The sequence below is a fragment of the Molothrus aeneus genome, chromosome 17 (assembly GCF_037042795.1).
Source record: "Molothrus aeneus isolate 106 chromosome 17, BPBGC_Maene_1.0, whole genome shotgun sequence".
Lineage (NCBI taxonomy): Eukaryota > Metazoa > Chordata > Aves > Passeriformes > Icteridae > Molothrus > Molothrus aeneus.
Genome location: NC_089662.1, coordinates 5,897,396 through 5,915,978, shown reverse-complemented (window position 1 = coordinate 5,915,978; position 18,583 = coordinate 5,897,396). Strand labels below are relative to the sequence as shown.

The window sequence follows — 18,583 nt, the reverse complement described above, 5'->3', positions numbered from 1 at the left end:
TCGGGGCCGGGGCCTCCGCCGGACCGCACCGGACCGGACCGCCCCGCACCGAGCTCCGCCGAGCCGCCACGGACCTGCCGCGGGTGAGTGCCCAGCGCCCGGCGCGGCGGGGAGGGTCCCACGCCCCGCGCTTCGCTGCCGCCCGCACCCGCTGCCCCCGGTAGCGCAGAGCCCCGGCAGGTGCGGCGCAGCGGGGCAGAGGCGGTCGCACGCCCCCGTCCCCGTGCGGGGCGCCCGCCCGAGGGTCGGAACACGCGTGGACCCCCCCGCCCCGGTGCGCCGTGCCCTGCCCTGCCCTGCCGCTGGCCCGGGAGTGCTGGGGCCGCGCTGCCGGGGGCTCGCCAGCAATTAAAATTGAAATAAACCCAGTTAAAAATCGAGTCCCGCCGCTCTGGGAGCTTTGCGTGAGCACCCGCTGCGTGGGGCGGCCCGGGACTCGCTCGGCTGCGTGGGGCGGCTCGGGATCCCTCTCCCACGGCGTGGTCTGCGTTGTTTTTCTTTTAGTCTGGGCTTTTAGAGGAAGAAAAGTGCTTTTTTTCTAGCCCTCACTGGCTGCTCGCTCTATGGGCAGCGGGGCAGCAGACCCCACTCGTGTCGCAGCTGGGGCTTGGAGGGTTGGGCACCGTGGGGATTTTTGGAGCTCTTGGTGCTGCGGCAGTGCCGGCTTTAAAGTGCCGGTGCTTGGGACAAGCCGGGATGCGAGCAGCCGGCATCTCCCGGTTCTCACAGGTAGGAAAGCTGAGCGGCCGCTAAGTGAGGAGCCCGAGGCCGCACAGGAAATCTGCGGCGGAGCCGGGACTAAACCCCAGATTTCCCATTCGGTGCTTTTCTTGCCTGGCTGGGGACAGTGGTTTAACCTCACCCTCTCGGGCTGCCGGGGTAAAGTCCTGCCCAGCTCCTAGCCAGGGCTCCTGCGGAGGCAGCCGGGCGTGTGGCCAGCTGCCAGCAGAACGAGGCCTCTGTGCTGCGAGAGCTGGGTTTGGAGAGCAGAGATGTTCCCTTGGATGGGAGCTGGGTCCAAGGTGGAGGCTGGGTTTGTGCCGCTCGGCTGTCACATTGGCTTGGCACACTGGCCTGTGTGAGAAGTGGCTCCATCCTGCTGCTCAGGGCTCGCTTTGTCTGCACCCCCAAATCTCAGACAATACGGTTTTTCCAAGGAGCTCTCTGCTACTCTGATTACCTGATGGGAAACTTCTGGGGGACTTGTCTTGTAAGGCCATGTGACGTACCTTGAAAAGCTCATATACAAGCCTTTCTTGATCTGATTTTTCCCATTTCTGCTCACTAAAGGCATGAACTCTGGCCAGCCGTGGGCTTTCTCTCTGCACAGTGCTATAGGGTGGCTCCAGTTGAACAGGGGGGGTTTCCCTGCTCTTCTCCCTGACCACCTACTCTGGCTTCAGTCCCCAAGCAAGGATCATAGTGTCCTGAGGAGCACTTCTCCATGGATAGGAAGCCAGAAGTTTACTTCATTATCTGGAACAGCTTATTCTAAACTAATCTCTCTTTAAGAGATTAAGAGGAAGGGAAAACCACCCAGATGCTCAGATGCATTTTATTTACCATAAAAGAAAACAGCAATTTAATGATAACTTGTATTAACTAGGTTGGGTCTGTGACCTTGATGTATTTTACAACGTAGCTGAGAAGAAGGAGCAGACTGTTCCAGTCTGTTTATTGTTTCCTCTTAGTGCGTCCCAGTAACTCGCAGCACACGGATGCCCACACAGTTCTGCAGTCCTGACCCACCTTTGGGGGTGGGAAAGAGGAGGCTGTTGGATCTGATTTGCTTCAGATACAGCCTAATCTGTAACTGGTGTTAATTATATTATAGATGGGTTGGGGTTTAGCATAGGTTTTTCTGACAGGGCTCAGCCTCCGCAATTCTTGCTACTGTAGAAAAGCTGTAGTAACTTGAAGCCCTGAAGTCACTCGTGGGAGCACATCCCTATCAATAAATTCCTTGTTGTAAAGCCAAGTGAAACCAGCCCCATGGGGACTGCTGGCTTTCACTGGGGAGGCACAGGGATGGATGCAGGCGGTGCTGACAGCCTGGAGCAGGTGAGCCAGGCTGGTACTGAGAGCCATCTGCCTTGTCAGTGTGGGGAGATTTCAACAGCAGTGTGGCTCCAGTTCTCCTTTATATAAATGTGTCTCCTTGCTCTGCAGGGTTTTCCTTCTATTTAGACCTCCCTCCTGCTCCTCCTTTCCAAAAAGGCTTTCCCCTGGTGTATGCGAGCTTTTCCCTCTGCTTTGGTTACTATGGTGCTACTATGTAGAAACAGCTCGTCTTGTAGCTCCTGGAATTATCTGCACCTTGGGTTTGCAGTCCAGCTCTGGGACACGGGCCTGTGTCCATCCCTTGTCCAGCCTTTCCCTGTCTGTGTGGTGGGACAGGTCTGGAGGCAGCAATGTCTGCAGGGCACGGCTGTGCCTTGGTCCCACAGCACCTCCTCCAGGTTTCTGGGCACCTGGATCCCACTGCTTTGTGCCAGGCTGTCACACAGGTGCATCTCTTGCTATTTCTGAATGGGGGAGAGGATCTGGGCTGTGATGAGCCCTGCAACACCTGCTCACATTCGTCTCCTCCAGGCATGGGCCTGATGGCAGAGAGGGCATCAGCTCCCCCTGAAAACTGTTGGGAATGGAGACAAAAAACTGGGAGTCTGTAGAAACCTGTGCAAACAAAAGGCAGAAGATGGGAGCAGACATCTCCCCCCATGCTGCTCAGCCCCCCAGCTTGTGCAAGTTAACCCCCCTAGGGCTGGCTTGTTGCTGCCCACTTTGCTGCAATGGGTCCCTTGCTTCCCTTGCCTGATATTATTATTCCTTTCTGGTTTTCCACCTGATTTGCATGTAAAAAAGCATGAGGGAGGCTCACCCATGGAGAGGTCCTTGGTTTGCTCACAGCTAATGTAAATTATCATCGCCCTCATTCTTGCAGGGGGCTGGGGTCACCCTGGAATAGAGGGATTTTATTGGGATTGCAGGAACCCAGAGCCAGTCCAGGTTCCCCCACCCTGCTCATCCTAAGGGTGATTTGCCCCATGCAGACACAGAATCGTGCTGGGTTGTCTTAACTACAGAAGAGATTCAGGAGGATTATGTCAGTAACTAAAACACCTGCTCCAGGTGGAATGGGTCTAGTCCTGCTATGGAGGCTGTTTTGGAGAAGATCCTGCTTGCTGGTGCCTGATGGTCTTTGTGCTGAAGGTCAGCAGCCTATCTCCCTCTGGCAGCTGTGATGGCTCTTCTGCTTTGTTAAGTAGGAGTGGGGTGATGCTTCTAATTATAAAGGAAGAAGTCTTGTACTTTTCCCCTCCTTTGTTTGTTTTCTTTTTCTCTTTCTTTTTTTTTTTTTTTTCTCTCTTGACAAATGTTCTAAATAACAATGCTTAAAATGCAAATGGAACGAGCTTGCTGAAGTGCCTGGGAAGGCCTGGTTGGGGTGGACTGTGGTGGAGCTCAGGAGCTGGTGATGACACATGGCACAAGAGCAGAGCCCAGGCAGGGGCTGGGTTGTCACCAGAGCAGTCACAGCCATGGCAGCCGTGGCTCATCTCCACGTGGAGGATGCTCTCATGTGCTTCAAAGGCTTTGTGGTTTCTCTTTCCTCTCCCCATTCAGAGGGGCACTGTGAAGGTGCCCTCTCCTTCTTCTACAGGCACAATAAGGGGACATTTAAGTGGACTCCCTTTGTGCTCTTCACTCCTTATTCCTGTTGTTTTTTTTTTAATTAGAAATAGAAAAATTGGATGATGAGCCTTCTAAACTGTGTGTCCAGTTGCAGTCATGGCATCTGTGAGGTCCCTCCTACTGCAGGCGAGTGCTGCCCTTGCTCTTCCAGCCAGGTCCCTCATGTGTTTTAGCGTTTGCTTGGGGGAAAAAATGAAATAAAATAACATGGTGTTGAGGTTGTAAAAGTTTCCATTATAGCTCCACCCACACTCCTGCCCAGTAATGCTCAGAAAAATTCAGTCTGGGTGATGGGGCTTTCTTGACTGCTTTGCTGCTCGGCTGCTTGGGGAGAATGGGAACAGCTTTTGGGGTTTTTAAAAAAACTTTAAAAATTATTATTATTTTAATACAGAGATGCTTGAGAGCCATGTCTGGAATAGGGTGAGGAGCTCTGGCACCTGGCTCCTCAACGAAGAGCCTGGGAGGCACTCAAAAATTCACTGAGCAACAGGCAGGTGGATCAGTAGAAAGGGGCTTCCAGGGTGGCTCTTTGCTATTTGTGTTGGTCTTGTTTAACTCTTCTTTTCCTGAAGAAGTGCCTTGATGTTGTTTTCAGGCTGATTTTGTCCCACTGGTGTAAAGTCATCAGTTTGCTCCTCTGGGAAGGGTAAGAAGGGAGTCAGTTGCTCCTGGAGCATGGCTTGGTGTGCAGGATGCTTGCAAATGCTCTGCTCTCATGCCTCGGTAAATAAAGAGGTTTTCATGGGACTTATAAAAAACTTCTCTTTTGGAAATAGGTCAAGCAAATATTTATTTCCCTAAGGTGTCATGCCAGTGTTGCACAAATACTTGAATGGGTAGTCATTTTATTTTTCACTGCTTTGTTTCTTCCTAAGCACATTCAGTTCTTTTTTTCCCAGTGATGTAGGGACACACATTAATAATTGTATGTAATCAGTGCTGTCCCTCTCTCCATCTGGAAGTCTGTGCATCTTCTGTGGGCTTGGGCTGTAAATTGGAAGCTGTGACACTTTTTTCTTTACATCCAGATGCTTCTCTGCTGTGAGAATATTTTTGTTTTCCAAAAGAGTTTCAGGTCAGTGGCGGGCCAGCTGCTGCAATGAATTTAAAAACAAAACTCCCAGAATACAGCAAAGCTCAACAAAATGGCCATTCTGGTGTCTTGCTTTCCTGTCCTAAAGCCTCAGCCATGGTATTGCTGGTGTCCTTTTGGAAAGTGAGTCCAATGCTTGGGTCATCCCACAGATGGAGAGTGCAGTTACTGCCAAAAGCTTGTGCCCTGCTGTCTGGTGGAGCTCCTGTCTTGCCCCAATAATTAGGGATCAGTTGGTGTCTGTCTTTAAAGAGGGATTGAAACTTTTGCCTGCTCTTAAAATGGTAAAGAGTTTTAGTTAAGAGGACCAAAATTAGGCTTGAAGTTTTGGATACTTGATCTTCTCCAGGTGTCCTCAGTGCAGGAGTAGCAAGGGTCTGTGCTGGAGTGCACTGGAGTACCTGGAGTATATTTTGTGTAGGAGGATGTTTGAGATGGGCTTGTCTGGGATGCTTTTAGATGTGTAGCATATTTAATGACCTGAAGTCTTGGGTTTCTGTGTGAAGGATCCAAATGGACTCCCGGCTCCTTGTGCTTGTACTCAGGGCAGGCTGCAGTGGCTGGAGACCCTCCTGGTGCCTCCAGCTCCTGCCTTGGGGCATGGGAAGCACAAGGATCATTCCAGCTTCCGATGATGGAGAGCACTGGGCTTTCTCTTACAGCCTGCAGCCTTGCAGAGGTGGTCACCTCTCAAGCAGCACCTTGAGCAGGTGGTTTTGGAGACCTTGAAGGGGTGAATGTGATGCCATTTTTCACAGCCCTGCTGAGACAGGTGTTTACACTTTGCATTAAAGGTTAATTGGCTCTTACATTGTTTCCTGGCTGTGGGGTGGCCCTTGGAGACAGATCAGCCTGACCTGTGCAGGAGGTTGTGCAAGCCTGCCATGTGCTGGGCTTTGATTTGTTAAACAGGATGTAAAAGCAGGCTCCCCATCTGAAATGTATCCTGCTCTTTCTTTCTTTGCTAGGAATCATTTCCACGTCAGAAAACATTTAAAAGAAGGGGTGTGTCTCTGTTTTATAGAGGCAGAGCTGACTTTAACCTAAAAATCCAAGCACAGACCCCCTCAGCTGTGCTGGCACAGGGGAGGCAGGCTGTGGTCTGGGCTGTGAGCAAGCAAATGATGTGAATATTTCATTTAGATCGTAATCCACCTGTTGGGCTTTGCTCCCCCAGCCCTGCATGCACTGGGAAGTGCAGCAGATGTTTTAAATGGCAGCCAGCACTCCCTGCTCCAGTGTCTGGCATCTGCACGTTGCTTTACAGGAAAGACAGAGACTGAGGACGATGTAGAACTGCTGCAGGTTTGCAGGTCCTTTGTTTTTAGTTGTTTTCCCTCTGTTGTTCTGTCTGCTTTGGTGGTGTGGTGTTGTCCTGCTCTCCCAACCTGTGCTGAGCTGTGGCTGCTCTGCCATGTGCCAGCATAATTTCTGCAGGTTGGAAATTTGGCCCTGGGAACACAGTACTGCTGAGCAGGGCACTAGAAATGAAGGTTCTGTGGAGGAGGTATCATTTGATTTGGTGTACTGGGGGTTAATTTTACAAAACCCCTCTCCTGTGAGCAGTCACTGTGTGTCCACCTGCTCCTAACCCTTTTCCAAGCTCCCTTTGCTCTTCTATGCTCTCCTGATTTTCCTGGCATCTTTCTCTTTCTTTGTCAGTTCTTTAGATGTGTTTTTTCAGTTTTATTTTCTGCTGTGGGGTCACCTGTGTGTTTCCCTTTGGTGTTGCAGGACATTGCTTTTCTTGTAAAACAGGATTTAGGTCTCCAAGCAGCTTGTGGGTGCTGAGCAGTTTGTGGCAAGCAGGAGATTGGGGTGTTTAAAGGAATTTTAAAGCCTTGGTGCTCCTACTTTGATCTTCTCTGGCACCTAGGACAGGTTTTGATTGTTTGTTTGTTTTTGTAGTTTTCAAGGGGATGGTTGGAACGGAGAGGGTTGGGGTGAGAAGCAGCCCTTGCTTTGAGGGGTAACACAAATGAACAGCACTGACAGGCAAACACTGCATCCCTTGTGTGCTCAGAGCCCTGCTGTTGACAATATTGTTGTGCCTGTCCAGGTGAAATGAGATAGTAAATAGTATTTGAGATGCGGTAGTGAAATTAGGGATCTCTCTGCTGAGTATTTCTGAAAAAAGGGTTTCCATAAGGAAGACCTGAGAGCAGGATAATGTGGTCCTTGCTGCTGGGTGTTGTTGGGCTGTTGCTCTGTCCCTTGTGCTCTCCTGGTGTGAGGATGAAGCCACCAAAGCCCCCCAGAGCTGCTCATGGGGCAGGGACATCATTCCTGCCTCTGTGTGGGCATTTCAGCCTTGGGAATGGGGGCTCGTTTCCCACCTGTGGGGAGATTTCCCTCCCTAATTGCAAATGTCAGCCAAGTGGAAAAGGGTATGGTTGGTGTGAGGCAGTGGAGGATGGGGGAACAGCAGAGGTGTTGATGAACATGGGAGGGTTGCATTGCCTTCCCAAAATATCTGCTCTGTGGATTTCATTTCTGCTCCAGTCCTTAATGCTGGGAAATGCCTTGTGCATCTGCTCTGCTGGGGCTGAGTCTGTCAGGGCATTGTAGGCATGAGGCTGGGAAAAAAATGAGAAAAAAACCCCCATGTTGAATGTAAAATGTCATTGATTTCTTTCTTTATTTTTTTTTGTATTTTTCTTCTAATTTAATCAGTTCCCTACTGGGTTGTAAATTCCAAATGTGAATGGGAAATAATCTCACCAGTACAATAATTAGCATGTAACCAGCAGATGAAGAAAACCCAAACTGCTGAGCTGATTGGTGAATGCTGACTGTTTTTCGAAATAATTTCAATAATCACATCTCCCATTAAAAAGAAGACGGGGTGGGGAGGAAGTCTTAAATTTTCGTCAAGCTCAATGTAGCGAAAAATGGTATGTGCAAGTGTAGCTGTTCTGCATGTGATTAGAAAAAAGAGCTGAGGGAGGTTCTTGCAGCTGAATTAGCAACAAAGTATTGCTAATTTTACAACCAAGTAGCTCAATTTCACCTGCTTTTTTTGAGAAGAGAAATAGAATTGTAAGTGAAATATCCCTAATATTATGTAGGTGTCTAAGAGCAAATAGTCTTCTAGTAGAGGAAAACATTCCCTTGCAGTTGTGCTTTGCTGCAAGATGCAAAAACAAGTCCACTGGAGTAGTAGTGAAATATGGTCATTAGTAGTGAAATATGTTTAGTGTGCATCCATCCAGCTCCTAAATATTTTGTTCTTGTGCTTTGAAGGGAGAAATGGAAATTGGTGTTTGGGAAGGGGTGATTTCAGAGCATCCAGGAGCTGCACACCCTCTTGGCAGAGGGATCTGCAGCCCTGCTCTGCTCTGCCTTCCTCTCCTGCTGTTTTTTGGCTGGTTCTGCCCCAGAGGTAGGTGGTGTTTAGAGGATTTAGAAATCCTCTCTCAGCCTTGATACCTCCAGGTGTCACATCCAGACAGCACAAGGAAAGGTCACCTCTGCAGAGCTGTACCTGGCAGCTGGTCTAATTATGCACCTGAGTTCACAGTCAGGATTAGCAGAGATGATTTTATCTCCTAATGATGTTTTTCCCCTGGTGGCCATGGCCACCTCACCCTCAGGGCTTGTTTTCCAACAGCAAAGCACAGGTGATGCTGCTACCAGCTGTTGGACCAGAGCATCACTTTAGAGATGCTTTTTCATTCCAGTTTAAACTCAATTTTAGGAACATTTGTGAAGTTATGATAGAGCTTGGTGCTTGTAGGCTTAAAATTTTTCATTTAGAAGTGCAGGGATGGTGTTCTGAAACCATAGGCATACAAGAGGTGGGTCCACACTGTGCTGCAATGGTGAGAAATCCTGGAGTGTGTGATGGAGCCACCTTTTAATTAATGACAAATGCTCATTCTGGCATGAAGCTGGTGATCCCACGTGCTCCCTGTTTCCATTGTGGGGAATGACACCTGCCCAGAGCCAGGGCAGTGACAGCCAGGAGGGAGAGCAGGTCCCATAGAGCATCTCTGGTGTGTGGCACTCGGGTCCTCTCCCTCCCAAACCCTCAGGATATGCTGGTGTATGATATTACTGTCATACATTATTTAAAAAACAATTTGAAAAAGCCAGGCCAGCCTATGTGCTTTGAAATGGAATTTGTTATTTTATCAATTGAAGCTTGGTGTGCTGTGGGAAGGTCTGCAAGTGGAGCACTATGGGATTTTCTTGGCATGTTTTCCTAATGTTAGAGACTGTCTCAAAGAAGAATCACATTGTTTCATTTCCCCTCAACACTTGATTAAAAAAAAAAAAAAAAAAAGCTACTGCCAACAACCCTACAATAACCAGTGAGTGAATATGCACATTCTGCACCCAGTTTGTTTGGGTTTTTGTGAAAAGCAAGATTTAGCTGGCAATCATGTTAGGAGTTATGGATAAAAGTGTATGTTTTAAACCACCTCACTGATGGCTTTTGCGTTTTTAAAATGCAATCAATTGAGTTAGAGATTTGAAAAAAAAATCAAAGCAGAGACTGAAAAAAGTCATTTGAGGTGAGTAAACAAGTTGGCTTTTTTTGTTTAATGACAGCTCAAAAAATGGCCCACTGCCACTGTGTATGTTAAGGGTGCCTTAAATACAAAATGTCCTTCAGTGCTGACAGGCATCCCAAACACCTTTTGTAATAAACCTCTAATTATAGCTTAGTGACTTTGTAAGTTCTCTCGATCAGCTTGGGAATATTGCACTGAAATCAGGGAGGATATTTCTATTTTCTGTGTCTTATGTGTGAACCAGATTCAGAGCTGGACTTGGTGGCTGTGGTACGCAGGGATGTATTTATGGTGTGTTAGAGAGTTGTGCTTACTGCTTTATGATGCACTTTTGGGGTTAAACTCTGCATTTTGGGAACTGCTTCCTGCCTGCAGTAGTGTGGATTCCCAAATCCAGAGCCCAGCTGAGCTGGTTGGAAAGGTTGGGCCGGTGGCCAGCGCCTGCAGCCCATTGCTGCCTGCTGATGTCTGCCTCTTGGGGCCCTTGGATTACAGCCCAGCACTCAGAACCAGAGACTTCAGTGAAAACCTCGCCTTCTTAAAGGGAAACAAAACTTCCAGAGCTTTGTGGTTGTGGAGAAAAGCTGGAAAATGGGAATTCTTGGGCAGAGAGTGGTAGGGAGATGCATTAGCCCGGTTGTTTCCCAGTATCCCAGACTGGGAACAGTGCCATGAGGTCCCAGGCTTGAGTTTTGGCTTTAGAAGTTGGCATGGCAGACACTGCTAGGTTGGTTCTTTTCTCCTCTGTTTAGTTGTTTCTTCCCTCCTTCATTTTAATACTGTCTCCTGGGAGATTCCAGCTGAAGTCTATTAATTGCTGAGATGTTTCTTTTCCCCCGTGCCGTGGATGCTGGGTCCAGTTTGGCCGCGGGTTGTTTCTGGCACAAAGGGAGGAGCAGCAGGACAGAGGAGCTGTGCTTGTGTTGGGTGTGTGTGTCTGTCTGTCCTGCACAGGTGCCCTGTCGGTGTTGCACACTCGTGTTTGGGCTCAGCCACGCTTCCACAGCAGAGCAGAGCCGCTGCTCTGTGCCACCAAGGCTTGTCCCCCATCAGGACCTCCGTGTATCCCCCAGGTTTTGATGGACCTTGCTGAGTCAGTGTGGGGCTTTATTTATATTTCTCTTGCAAGCCTAAGTTGGAGGTTTGTGAGATGGCTGATCTGATGCTAAGGGATAACTTTGGACAGCTTTCTGTTGGTCCAGAAACTCTTGGAGAGGTCTGGGAAGTTGCCCCCCAAAAAGTAGTCACCAGTGGGACACTGCAAAATCTTGAGGATGGATCAAATCAAGTGACAATTCATCAAAGGTTCCTTCTGCTTGGCCATCAGTTCTTGAAAATCTGGATCACTTTGCCCTCCTACTTGAGAGATTTTCTCCAGAATTGTGCATTTTTTCCCCATCCTGATCAATCTGAGGTCCTCATGACCTCAGGAGATGGAGCTTCTCTTATGCTGATGCTCCCTGCAAGGGCATCTTTTCTCTCTCCAAGTATTTTGGAGCTCATGATAAAATTGCAAGGCTTTGGCAGTGCCCATTTGGGTGCTATTTGTGTGCCAAACCCTGCTGAATACATCTTTTATCACAGATTTGTAACAGTAGCTGTTGGAGGGGAGCTTCACGGGAGAAGTGCTTTCAGAAGAATGCTTTTGTAAGGGAACACTGTCCTAAAAGAAAAAAAAAAAAAGAGAAAGAAAGAAAGAAAAAAGGACCTTGCAGGCAAAAAAGAAAAAAAAACCCAACACTTTTCATGTTCTAAAATTTGCCCATTAATTTGGGTGAATCATGTTTTGCTTCCATTTCTAGACAATTTTGTCTGTCCTCTTTGTGCAAACGAGCACTGTTATGCTCCAGGCATTTTTGGGGAAAAAAAAAAGACATTTAGGTTCAGCTAAGAAATGCCAGAATCTTTGTTTTGTGTAACTGTCCCCAGGCTGAGCCCCAGCCAGGTCCCTGCAGGAGCTGGGATTGGGACCCAGCTGGCACTTTGCTCAGGCTGGCCTCGTTTGTGGTGTGGATAAAGATGAATCTGTTCTTCTGGTCCATCTTAATGGCAGGATTTAAGGAGAAGAAGAGGCAGGAGGGTTTCTGAGCAGGAGATGGAATGGTAATGGAGGAGGTGCAGCCTCTGGGACTGGGCTCTGATGTGCTCAGCTCTTGTCTCTGCTCAGGTCCCACTGATGGTCCCTCTGTGGCCACTGTAGAGTTGAGCTGTGTCTCTGTCAGAGCCTGGTGTTCCTCAACGGCACAAACACAAAGCTTGTCCTCCCACGTTTGCCTCAAAATTATCCGTGCTTTTCCTTTAATAAAAGGATTTTTCATGGGAAAACTGGCCTTCAAATCACACTAGAGTCCAAAAGAGTTCTGGCTGCTGAGCATCCCCTCTCCAAGGAGGGGGGACACGGTGATGTGCTCCATTTCCAGTTTTGGTTTGGACCATCATACATTGTTCTTAAGTAGCCATTTACTCTCCTTCCCATTTCTCTGGCACAAGAGCAAGAGAATAAAACATTAGAAAAGGAATGTGATTATAATCCTGTAAAAACTGTCAGAGGAATTTGGCAGTGGTTGCAGCCTGTGAGTGTAATACATAATATTATATTCATTTTTTAAAATGATTAGATTTCAAGCTGACAGTTTAAATGACAAGTCACCTTAAAAAGATATAATGGACAGTGTAAAGACTGTCAGTGTGGTTTTTTTCTTTGCTAACTGTGGAGTTTTCAAGGTCTGTGCACCCCCCAAAAAATAGGAACCTTTGGTTTTTGGCAAGCTGCGTGTGGAAGCTGAGAGCAATGAGGTCCCTTGTATTAATAATTTGTATTATAATAGCTTTGTCACTGCTGGTTCCCAGGCTTTTTTTATCCCTGAGTTAATGGCAGGGCTGCCTGTCAAAGGGAATTTTTTTTGGAAAAAACTTATTTTTGCTTTTGTTGTTTCTTTGCTCCCACAAAACTGTGAAGGGCACCAGTAACTGCAGCTGGGAGGGGCTGGAGATAAGGGCAGGGGAACTGTTCAGCCATGTTATTGCATGTATTGACAGTTTAAATGTGCTATTCAGCATGGGAAGCAGATCCCAGGGGACTGACAGAGTTCCCCATCCCAGAATATCCCAGCAGGGGCTGGAGCTAAAAATGCCAAAACCTCCAGGCAGTGCAGGAATGGAGCCACAGCTTCTCACATCCTGCTGTAGGCCTGGGATTTTTGGATGAAAGGGAAACCAGTGCTCTTCTGTTTCCTCAACTGGAAAATCACACAGATGATCAGAGCCCCATCAGGCCTTGAATAAAACATGGAACAAAGTGATGATTACTGCTCTCAAATAATAGATTGAATTATAATTTAATCTAATAATAGTTAAATTTATTAATAGTTAAGTTTATTTAATAATAGTTAAATTGGTAATAATAGTTAAATTTATTTAATAATAATTAAATTTATCTCTTTGTGTGGTTCTGGGAGCATCCTTTGGGCAATGAGATGAAAATGAGAGGAGTGGGAGTCTTGTTTCCTTTTCTTGGATGAGAAGCTGACTATCATTTGCTGACTTTTAATGCACCATGTTGTATACACCTGTTTGGTTGGTTTTAAACCCAACCTGGATAGGATTTGTAATTTTTAAAACTCTGCAATAGGAATTTTTAGCGTCATGGGAATATTCCATAATTCCTTCTCTTTGCAATGGAAAAAATTATTCCAGTAGACATGAATTGGACCATGATCTGCTTGTAAATTCTTGGGGGTTGGGCATAAAACTCAGCTGAGAATAAACATCAGCATCAGGAGTAATATAGTGCAGAAGGATGGGGAAAAGTGTCCTTGTCTGGTGCTGGCAGGAGAGAGGAGAAGAGTGTAGCTGGAGGAAATCCAGAGAGTTGTAAGGAGATGGACTGGAGGTCTGAACAAGCCTGAGCTGTCTGGCTCTAGATGGGGGAAGAGCAAGGCAGGAAAAGCATCTTCAGGTGCCTGAAAGGGAAGGGGGTGGTTGCTCTCTGTGCACACAGTGGGAAGAGCAAGAGCTCACAGCCCTAAAATTGTAGAGAAAAAAGTTCAGATTAAATAATGGGCAAAATTAAGACAGTGCTTTGCCTGAAAGTAACAACAGGATCTGATGGTCTGAAGAGCTTGTGGAGCATCAGTTGTCAGAGGTTAAAACAACTTGGAAATATCTTTCTGATATTTCTTGATGGTCACTGATGCATGAGGAAGATGCAGTTTATTCCCCTGCAGTGGGAGTTGTCCTGTGCTCCCTTCCCTCCTGGCCTGGAGTGGTGAGGCTGGAGAAGGTTGTTTTTGGTCTAAAATAAACAAGAGATGAGAAATTATGTTCTGTGGCTTAAATTTTCAGGCACTTAAAAAAGATTGAAGTGACTAAACATAATGTAAGTTTGCATGCCTCCCTACAAAAGCAGACGTTGCCTAGAAATATTTTATGCTCTTTGGTTCTGAAATTGAATGTTATGGACATTAAATTGTACAACTTGCCTCTCTCAGTGGTGAAGCTTTTCCAGGATGCTGGTTCACTTGAGTTGGAAGAGACAGGGAGGGGAGTGAATGATGTTGCTTTTAGTACAGATATTTCTCTTTAAAGAAATATCAGTGGAGTTCCCAGCTCTGTAAATACTGGAGAAATAGAAACTCCAGTATATAGCAACTCTAGAGATCCTGAATGGTAACTTGTCAGTCCTTTAATTGTACCTTGGGAAAGGTAACTTTTTAAAATCAGTGCTCCACAAGCAGCAGAGGCTGCAGGGCCAGACAGTCTCTGCTGGGCAGTCTCAGAAGGTCTCACATGTCTGAGAAGTTTCCTTCAGCTCCATGTGGACACCTCAGGAAGTTGCCCATCTCTGCCAAAGCTGGGATCTTGCAAAGTGCCTTCACAGCTCAGCTATTTCCTAGTTCTGAGAACTGCAAGAAAAGGTGAAGTATCCCTCTAAGCATCTCCTTTGGAGACTGGTGGGCAGGGGAATTGTTTTTGTGTTTTTCTGTATCATTTTGTTCTTCTTCAGCCCAACCTCTGTGTGGACAGAGAGGTGGCTTGGGGCTGCTGTGTCTGCTTGTGTGAGTCTCAGGCTGAGCCAGGCTTTGCTCTGCAAGGAGGGTTTATTCTGGGACAGCCTAGTTCCCTTTTCAGTTGCATCAAAAAAAAGAAAATCCCAAAAGAGAGCAAGAAGATCTGTTAAGATCCCAAAGGAGAGCTAACAGCTGTTAAAAAAAAAATCTGAGGTGGAGTTGTCAGGTGAAAGGAAACAGAATAATCTCTATTTTTGAGCCTTTGCAGTGGATTTGATTTTGAAATGTTCAGTCCCTCAGTGGATCTCACATAGGGTTGGAGCTTCTCTCTCCCCTTTCATGAGCCCACTGGTCCAGCTGGTTCACACATTGCAGTGCTAAACCTCCAGGTACAGTAAGATGGCTCACTGTGTGTGTTTAATTTGCTATTTGGGGAAGATATTCTCCATTCTGAACTGTGTGCAGGGTTTGAGCTGCTCAGTCAAGCCTTGGGAAGCTGTTAGGACAGCAGTGGGATGGTAATGATGGCTGTGGTTCTGGCAGACGCTGCAAATAACTGAGACAGAAGGACCTCAGTGTATCTTGGCTGTTGGATGCTGGGATTTTAATATCTGAAAGAAGTTAGGGAAAAAAAGCATGCCTTGGTTGTCCTTGTTGCTGTTCCAGTTTCAGTGATAAGCAGCTGAGCTGTTTGCATGTTCTGCTCTGAGGAAAGCCCAGTCCCTGCCCTCTCGCCCCAGCCCCCTCTGAGTTATTCTTCTTGAAGCAGCAATTCCAGGGAATTCAAGGAGGAGCTGCCAGGGTAATCATGGCTCATGGTGCCAAATTTGCAGGGGCTTTACTCCATATTTCAGAACGAGGTTTTGGAAGACTCAGATTTATCTCTGCCTCCAGCTTAAGTTTCTATTTAAGCCACCTTTAATTTCTTGAAGCGCGAAGCTGTTCTGACTGCTGTGATCGAGGTCACTCTTTAATTTAGGTACTCCAAGGAATGCAGAATCTTGTTTGCTGAAGTCTTAGGCATATGCTGAATCCCTAGAGGAGTGTGTGAAGGATATTAAATGCACCATGGCACAAGGAGAGGAGCAGCACTCTTGCAGGAGGAGGAATGGCAGATTAGCAGTGGGGCCATGCTGTTATCGCTCAGTTTGGGAGGTGCTGGGGTTGTGCAAGTCAATATAGGACATTTACACAAATTTCTGGAATAAAAACCCACTCCATCAGCAGTCTAGTATTTGTTTCTTATTATATGTTAGATTTTTTCTGGCACAGCAAAGTTTGTCACCTGTTATGTCAAGGTCTCGGCATTCAGTGCTGGGATCTTTCCAAGTGTGCTGAAACCTAATTGGTTAGGGGCAAGCCTCCCCTTCATTTTAGGGGAGGAAAAAAAAGAAAAGCAAGGAAAAAAGAATAAACTGTGGCATCTAGCAGGCATTTAAAGCATTTTTCTTGTTCTCTCAAGTCTTGTGATTTGCCAGACTTAGGCCTCCTGATTTTTCTTCCCCCTGGTTCTGGGCTTGCTTTGCTTTTCCTGTGAATTAAATTTTAAGAATAATGTACAACAAATAATTTATAACAAATAACATTGAGCAGCCAGCACCACTGCAGCTCTGGAGAAAGCTTTTTCCAAGCATGTCTCTGCAGCAGGGAATGTTGGGACACCTGAGTGCTTAGTGAGGACCTTTGTGTCCTATTGCTTAGCTTTTTTTTTTTTTTTTTTTTTTTTTTTTTTTTTTTTTTTTTTTAATCCTGCTGAGTTTGGTCTGTAAAGTTGCAGCCAGAGTGGAAATTTCTTGTCTGCAGGATGTTGGGTGGGTTTGGGGAGCCCTTTCCTGAGTTGTAATGGATCTGTGCCAGTTATTTGGTGAAATCTCTCTATGCCACTTACTTATTTAATCCAAGAAATGCAACAGTTGTGTGCAAAGCACGTGGTCAGCAGGATCCAACGTGAGCAGCAGATCAGTGGGGCCCTGGCAGGGAACTTTAGGGACTGGAGCTGGCTGAAGCACAGGGACACTTCACAGAATCATAGAATCACAGGATGGTTTGGGTTGCAAAGGACCTTAAAGATCACATAGTTCCAGCCCTCCTGCCATTGGGCATGGGACACTTGGGACATGCTGCTGGGAGAGGAGGACCTGTCACTGCTCGGGCAGGAGCAACAAACAACTTTAAATTTTCCTTTACTTGGGCTATCACAACCTAATTTTCCTGGTTTTCATCCATGTTCCAAGCTCTGGCTCACCTTTTTCCAGGGTGACTCTTTGTTTTTCAATATGCTGTTTTCTCCCCTGGTCTGAACTTAATCCCAGAAATCCACTTGGCTGCTTAGACAATCTCTTTAGACAATAAAGTTTAGAAATTAGGAAATACATGGAGCTGGCTCTGCTGCTTCTCCAGTGGTGAGGGAACAGGGATTGGATGGCAGTGGGGGGAAATGAGGGGAGAAAAGAAGGCCACAGCTATGAGCAGAGCTGCATGTTATATTTAGCTGCTGCTGTGGCAGTGGCAGTCAGGGTGCTGTGGTTGCTGCTTTAAATATGTTCTGGCCAGTGGAGGTTTCCAGCCCTGGAATGGACCAAGTCCACAGGGAGCTGGGCAGCAGTGTCACTGGTTTCCAGCACACTGCAGCTGGGGGATTGCTTTCACTGGATTCAGAGCTTGGTGATTAATTCAGCAAATTTGGGTAACTTCTGATAAATAATGTCTTTACTGATTGAGAGGGAAAAAAAAATCTCCAAAGATGGGTGTTTAGGATGCTTCAGTGGGATATACTGTGTGAGCATGGCAGGGTGGGCACCCCAAACTAATCAGTGTTTTATTTTTGCTTTTAGCCTTTGCTAACCAAGGGCTGCCTTCTCCTTTAGGAGTGCAGCAGTAATTTTTGGTGTCATGTCTTCTCTTGCAGCCCTGAATCCTGGTGCTACTGAGGCAACTGCAGGCACTTTAAAGATGTGGGTGAGCACAGAGGAGGGGCAGGAGAACGACAGGCTCAGGACGTGGTCCCTCGAGCAGGTAGGACACTGCTGTCACCTCGGGTGCTGTGTGGGAAGTGAAACCTTCTGTGCTGTGCAGCCTGGACAGGGAAATGTGGTGTATTCCAGTGTGTCCCAGAGATCCCTGCTGGCTGAAGGAATGATCCTGCAGTGGTTGGCTTCACTGCCTTGAGAGCAGGGGCTGCTCTGTGGTCAGATCAAGCTTGGCTTATGCTTCCAGGTGTCCCTGAGAAGGGGGAAATTTTTATTTTCTTTACTTTTGGATATCACTCCTTGAACAAAGCAGAGTTCAGATAGCCTGTGTGTTTGTATTTTTCTCCTGGCTGGCTCCTCTATCTGTGTGCTAGTTGCTGATTTACTTTATTTCCATATCACTTAATAAATATCCATCTGTCCCATGGTGTGGATGAAGGGTCAGAGGAGAGCAATGCTTTTTCCCTTTGGCTTCTGTGGATGGAAGAAGTGTGCTTGGAAATAACACTCCAGTTTTCCATTACACCGTTCCAGGCTTTTGAAGAAGAAATTGGGTCTCATAGCAGAGCCAAGCCATTTTATTTGTACAAAAAGTAAGCTCCATGCTTGAACATCAGTGAGCAGACTGGCAGGGAATTTGTTCACCCAGTTCATGGCTGTGTGATAAATGACAGTTTCCCTGTGGAAATGGGGATTTTCAAACCCTGGAGTGGTTTCTACCCAGCTTGTGCCACGTCTGGAGACTGCTTGTTTCTAGACTTTATTAAATAATCAGCATTGGGAATACAGTAACTGGACTGATGCTGTTTGCTGCAGCTTTCCTGACACACTTCCAGTTCTGTAGCCTGTTAAACTGGTCAGAATAAACTAAAGCACCCTGCTGAAGCATGTGATGTGCTGGGATCCACGTGCACCCTCAGCGCCCTGAGAGCTGTCCTCCTTGAAGTTCCCTCCCCTAATTGCATCTAGGTGGGTCCTCAAAACCTTATGGCAGTAATTGTGCAAATGCAGTGAACATTGTGGCTCTCTGGTTGTCTGGCTATTATAAACAGAGAATTTTGCAGGAGGAAGAGGGTGAAGTTTTGGTAGCTTTGCTCTGCCGTTGTAAACAGAGTTTGGTCTCTTAGGAAGTAAAGTAGGGAGAAGGGCATAAAATTTTATATGCCTTGCTATCTGCCATGGAAAGACAGCAATAATGGATGGGGATGGTTCATGTGGAAGGTGTCTGGGTAAATAAGAAGGATTCCTCTGTGCTCCATCTGCAGAAAAAGACACTGTTCATTGCTGGAGGGCAGC

At 46.9% G+C, this 18,583-nt stretch overlaps 1 protein-coding gene across 1 annotated transcript in view; it reads left to right on the top strand.

The window, feature by feature from the left end:
* ZHX3 (zinc fingers and homeoboxes 3) overlaps nt 1-18,583 on the top strand; it is a 41,409-nt gene continuing 22,826 nt past the window's right edge. Inside the window, exons 1-2 of the mRNA XM_066561746.1 lie at nt 1-83; nt 17,227-17,333. The gene's annotated coding sequence lies outside the window, so the exon portion shown is untranslated. The remainder of the gene's footprint in view (nt 84-17,226; nt 17,334-18,583) is intronic.